This window comes from Cyanistes caeruleus, chromosome 3 (genome assembly GCF_971803275.1).
Source record: "Cyanistes caeruleus chromosome 3, bCyaCae1.hap1.1, whole genome shotgun sequence".
Lineage (NCBI taxonomy): Eukaryota > Metazoa > Chordata > Aves > Passeriformes > Paridae > Cyanistes > Cyanistes caeruleus.
The window spans coordinates 19,047,624-19,053,566 of record NC_141703.1 but is presented as its reverse complement, the minus strand read 5'-3'; the positions used below and the strand labels follow the sequence as shown (position 1 = coordinate 19,053,566).

At 40.4% G+C, this 5,943-nt stretch overlaps 1 long non-coding RNA gene across 1 annotated transcript; it reads right to left on the bottom strand.

Annotated features, from left to right (window-relative positions):
- Positions 1 to 223: 223 nt before the first annotated feature.
- On the bottom strand, positions 224 to 5,575 carry LOC147653992 (uncharacterized). Its single transcript, XR_015284198.1, has 3 exons — positions 5,274 to 5,575; positions 4,846 to 4,940; positions 224 to 4,582 (listed from the first exon to the last, which is right to left on the bottom strand). It is a non-coding gene; the product is annotated as an uncharacterized LOC147653992 (long non-coding RNA).
- Positions 5,576 to 5,943: the final 368 nt, after the last annotated feature.

Sequence of the window (5,943 nt, the reverse complement as noted above, 5' to 3'; positions counted from 1 at the left end):
GCACTCAGCATCCTGTGTAGGGCCCAAACGAGAGACAGCTGAAAGTAATATCCCTAAAATGTGTCCAGGTTGGCCCTCAGCTGCTCTGTACCCACCATGTCACTCTAGAGATCCACTCCAATTACACTGTGCTATTTGCCAATGCAGAGATGCCCTAGACTTCTGAAGGGGACAGTCAAAATCAGACTGGCACTGAGCCAGATCAGCTATTAGCTTGCTGGCCTTTGCAGCAGTTTGCATTGAGATTATGGAGAGGTGCCGAGCAGGAAATCTATGACTGCAGTGTGGGTGGTGTTTCAAGTGGGTTTTAGCTTTAGGTTAGATGAGGGTTTCTGAAAGGGTGGTCTTACTGACTTTTTTCTTGCTTCTAGATAAGATGCGTTGTTCTCTCTTGTTTTGGTTTTTTTTTTTTTCAAGCTATGCTCATCATCATTATGTGAAAGGTTGTGTCAGGATAGAGAAAGTTCTAGCCAATGCCAACAGAAACTGTCAGTAAAACCCACTGTCACAAGCCATCCACTTTGAAACAAAGGCAAAGTAGAGCAAATGTTACAAATACTCTGTCAAAGAGATCATCTGGGTGATATAACTGTATCTGTGACCTTCCTTAACTCACAGGGGATCTTTTCTGCTCAATAGGCCACTGAAATAGCTGACTTCTGGCTAGATTTAAATAAGCCACTTGTAAATAATTTTGTCATGTGTACTGGGAGGGAAAAAATCTGGCTACAATTGATTTTGTTCCTGTACTTTCACAGCATTTTGCCACAAGCCCTCAGTATTGACAGTCTTCCCAGACCTACAGTGAATTCAAAGCGGCTGCCCTAAATATCTCATGCCTGCTATTTTCTCTTTTCCTACATGTTCATGTTGAATAAACATTGAAACCATTTCTGTCCTTCAAATATTTGCATACTGTGCTAAAGTGCCCAAAAAGGCAAATGGGTAAAATTGTTCTGTGATCAAGTATGTAAGTGATACTTTACTGGGAAGGTACAGATGGGAATGGCCAGCAGCTCACTGTTCATCTGAGTTATGCTATGTTTGAATGTACTGTAAAGCTTACATTCATTTTAAAGGATGGGATATTGGGATAATGGAATCCTTTGCTTCAGTCAGCTGTTCCAGTTTAGCTAAGAGTAGTGTAAGTGATTACAGCTATCATCTCACACTAGACCATTTTCAAGTTTTGTGGAAGGATGGTTGCCCTCAGACATGGGACACTGAGCTCTTGTTGGACAGGAAAACAGGGGTGGTCCTTGAGATGGTGACCCATGGCTCAAAGTAAATCATTGTGACAAATGGTACTCTTTTGAAAACGGACAGGGACTGACAGCCTTGGCAGAAGGTCACCTGGCAATGAGTTCAGTGATGGTCCTGCTTTGAGCAGAAGGTTGGAAGAGAGACTTCCAGAAGTCCCTCCCACTCTGAATGGCTCTGTGATGATGTTAACAGGATGCTGGAGAGGAAATATGCTAGAAGTAGCTTATGAAAAATAAGTTAATGTGCCTCTCAGAGGTCCCAGACCTTAAACATAAGCAAAATTCTGATGTTGATGAAATCAAGAGAGCTGCAGGCAATTACAGCACAAGCATGAAAGATTGTATTAGGGAATCAGATACACGGTTAAATTTGCAATAACACATTTGTCTCCCTCCTCTTTGATGTCCTTCCTTCCACCTTAATACCCAAACTTGCCAGTGGCACAATTTGTAGTGGCAACTTCAGTTTTCACAAAGTTAATAAACTGAAATGACATTTTTTATTCTGTCCTGAGACTGGCCAACTATTTGTTGGACTTTCAAATTGGGAGACCCAACTGAAACACAGCTTTTGTCAGTCCTGACAATTTAAATGTGCTTTGCTGGTGGAGCTGCAGAAGAGTATCCCCAGGTTTTTCAGTTTCAGTTTGCAATAAAGTCTCAGTGTCAAAATAGCTCAGGCTTGCATGGGTCTGCATGTGGCAGAACAGAGCTTAATGTGGGCTGAGACATCCTGGTCTTCATCACTACAAACTAGAGCTCTCTCAGAACCTGGGGTAACTCCTCTGCAATCCACCATGAAAACATGTTCTTGCACACCTCAATTTAATTGCAGGTACAATTTTTTTTTAAAAAATGGTTGTCTGGCACCTGCCTGCATCATGAGTCACCTTTGATAATGTGCCTCTTTGAGCACTGTTTCCAGAGGTATTTGTGTGTGTTTCTACTGAGAGTGAGTCTGGAACAGAGGACCCTTATCTGCAGCTTTGCTAATCAAGCATCAGTTTCTGGTGTTTGACAGCAGAATTGGTGGTCATTTCAGAGAATTCTTCAGTATATTTCTGTTATTTCACGGTGGGTTTTACTGCAGAGCTGCTGAGAAAGGAAAATACTCATTTGCATGCTGCAAAGCATAGGCAAGGAGCCAGATCTGTGCTATTACAATATCTGATCTCTGTAAGGCAAACATCCTTTTGAAAGGAGCTAATGTTTCTGTCTATTCTATTCTGATTCACAGTTCAGCACTTTCCTCATTCAAACACCCTGGGGAAGAGTTAACTGTATTTTTCTCTTCTCTTTTTATCTTTATTCCTGGATTAAGTGAAGAAATTATTGGTTCATGTTACAGCCCTTTTTCCCCTTGCAGTAAATCATGTGCAATATTACTTGCTATTGGTATGCTGCATGTCACATATACCCTGTTCATGTCACACTGAAATAGTTATTTGCATGACAAACATTCAGGTTGCATCCTGTGATGTGTTGCCCCATAGGAGGTTCGTGTTGTTAACTAATGCATACATGCACATATCTTAGAATGAGCTTTCTATCAAAAGCAAAAAATTGCTATAAAACCTTTAATAACAAATGTTCTTGATTATTTTTTGCTTCTGTTTATGAAGAAAAATCATAATATTTAATATAGTCATTAGTAGAATCTCAGCACTAATTTTTTATCTGCTGTTCACTTGCTGCCTATGCTTTGCAAACACTTTCCAAGAATCAAATTATAAGAGTCACGAGCTGTAGTTTCTTCTTTCTGAGGGGATATGACTGACTATTAAAAGAACCTTTAATTCTGTGAATACAAACGTTAAAATTATTTTTCTATAAATACCACGCAAAATGAAATTAATATTTATCACTTGTATTCCTGCCAGGAAATTTAATTGCTGTCCACAGAGAGCAAGTATGGAGAAAAAAAAAATCATTTAAATATTTAAACATTTCCTATATATGCTTTATCTGTGAAAAAACAATCCAAACAAAACAAGCCTAGACCAAGCCCACAGAACTCTTATAACAGGATGCACTGTGCATCAGCACAAAGACCAGTCATGTCTTCCCCATCAGTCAGTCTGCTTATGCTTTCTCTAACACAGCAGTTGCCCTCTACCTACACCTGCAGTGTCCGTATGGCCCCCTTGCCTTTCCAGACGAACAGGCACAGGAGCTAATTACTCTTGAGATGATCCTCCATGTAAAGTCACAAGCCTCTCCCTGCTGAACCAACATTCCCAGCATGCTGAAATGCTGAATAAATACCTTCTCTCCAAAATCAATGCATGCTGTATACTGCTTCTTCATTTAAATAACATTTTTGTATCCCAGGGCTTCAGGGTTAGAGTTCTGTAATGTGAAGGCAAGTTATCCCTGCATGGTTTCTGGCTCCAACTGTAGCCCAGGCTATTCAGGAATCTTTTTCTTCCAAATACTTCTGCTTGGTCCCACGGTAGCTCTACTGACAAATTCTCTGCTCTGTGAGTGACAGCCCACAGCAGCATCGGTATGAACATAAGGTTTTTCCAGACAGTCCTTCCTTCCCAGGAGAGGCCAAAGGCCCTGCTGGTGCCCCAGAGCCTTCCTGCTGCAAACCCCTCCTGCAGCAGTCCCTGCTGAGGGACCATCACCTGGGGAGGATGGGGTTAAGGAGGCTCTGAGCTCCTGGTCTGGGGCTGCCCCAGCAAAGGTGTCCCAGCCTGTGTGGGTTTGTCTGCTCCTACCCCACTCTCAGCCACATCTTTCAGCACTGCTGGAGGGGGCTGTACAACAGCTGTGCCTCACAAGCTCAGCTTCCCAGGGTAGGAGCTTCCAGATTAAAAGCTTCAACTGTTCTTTTATGATGCTACAGCAACAGCCTTTTGCAGGAGGTACAGCTGCTTCTAAACACCTGTGGTTCCACAGATACAGGTTAGCAAAGACGTCAGAGTTTCACAGCTTGCCTGGGGTTTTACCTAAGATCCTGCCATCCGTCCCTGGGATCTGAAGTGGGGGTAACAGGCTGCATTTCATTACATGTTTGTCTTTCAAATGAGACTTAGTTTTCTTTTACCTCAAGAGTACAGCATTAATGTTTTGTTAATGTTGATATATTGAAGCTGGAACAGCACAGCTCAATGGATGCTAATGAGCTTTAAACAAATGGAAAAGACATATGAGTGCTTGCCTAATTCCAACCTTGGCCAGCTGCACCAGGTAGCAGGGGAGGTTGCTTGTGGGGAACAAATAAGTAGCATCAGTCCTCTCCAGAGAAATTGCTCAATGTCCTTGCCCATACTGACGCAGGAAAATATCTCTCCAGCTGTCAATCCTTCAGTCTCCTACAAGAGGAAAAAATTGCTGTGGTTTGTTGTGACTACTTATCAGTTTAGCTGGTTTTTTTAACCAAATATTTTATACACATAAAAAATAAATTTCAACAGTCAAATACAAAGAATTGAAAAAATAATTGTGGCATTAGGAAAACCGTATCCTTTTCTGTAAAATCATTAGCAAAAGCAGGGAGAAATATCTCATGCTTTTTTAATTCTGAAATTTGTTATTTACTTATTTCTAAATAGCTACAGTTGATTTGAAAGGATACCTTAAAATGTAAGGAAAGAATGCATTTTTTTCCAGGACTTGCAGTTTCATTCCTTGCTGGAGGTTATGAATTTTTTTTCTGTGCAACACATTAACCTAGTCAGAAAGAGAATTTAAAAAAAAGTAAGCAGTATTGAGCAGTTGGTGTATTCCTGAGCATCTCTATAGGAGGAAAGGTTTCTTATAAATTAGTATTCCTCAACTCTAAGAAGCTTTCTCTCTAATTCATATGGGTCAAAACAGTTCCTCTCACGAAAACAATTTAGAAAATTCAAAGGTAATCCAATTCTAGGCTCTCTGCCATCCAGATGCTTGTATCCAGAAGGAAAAAAAAATCACCTTAATCCTTTTCTGTTTTTATAATTACTCGTTTTTCCTATTCCCAGAAGTTCTTCTGTTGAACACAAAAGTTACCATATCCAATTATACCTTTTTGTCCTTGCTTATAAAATCTTCATGTTTCCTCAGTTATATATTAACACAAGATTAATCACTTGATCAATCTTAGGGTTTTTTTCCATCTGGCACAGTGACAGCCACCAGCCATTTGGTGGCATGTTCTCAGAGTGTTTGTGCAGTCAATGTATGTGTGTGACTGTATGGGGGAAAAAAGAGGGGTAATTAGAGAGAAAGAAAGAGCAAGAACACCAGTATCCCATTTAGCATGGTAAATGCCATGGCCTTTTGGAGAAACCAGCTTCCACGTGTGATCATCTAATAGCTTCTGATCCACGTTGTTGTGTATTTCACTGTTTATATAAGAGAGGCTGACAGGAAGGGCACTTCTTGGCAGTTAATGATCACTGTCATTGACCAAGCCAATCAGTCAGTAACTGGAAATATCTGACCTTTATGACTTCCTTCCTTTGATGATTCTCTTTAATCATATATTTTTTTAACCTTTCCTGTTGGATCTGAAACTGTGTGCTTTGATATTAATGTAATGTGCCATACTAGAATGAAGAGATTTTTCTTTCTCAGACTTATTCTGACAGTTACTGTAACCAAAGAGAAAGCAAGATTTGTTTCTGAAAGCTCCATCATATTTACATTGTCTTCTAATATTTTCCTTTACCTCCCTTACCTTTACTGGAGCTGC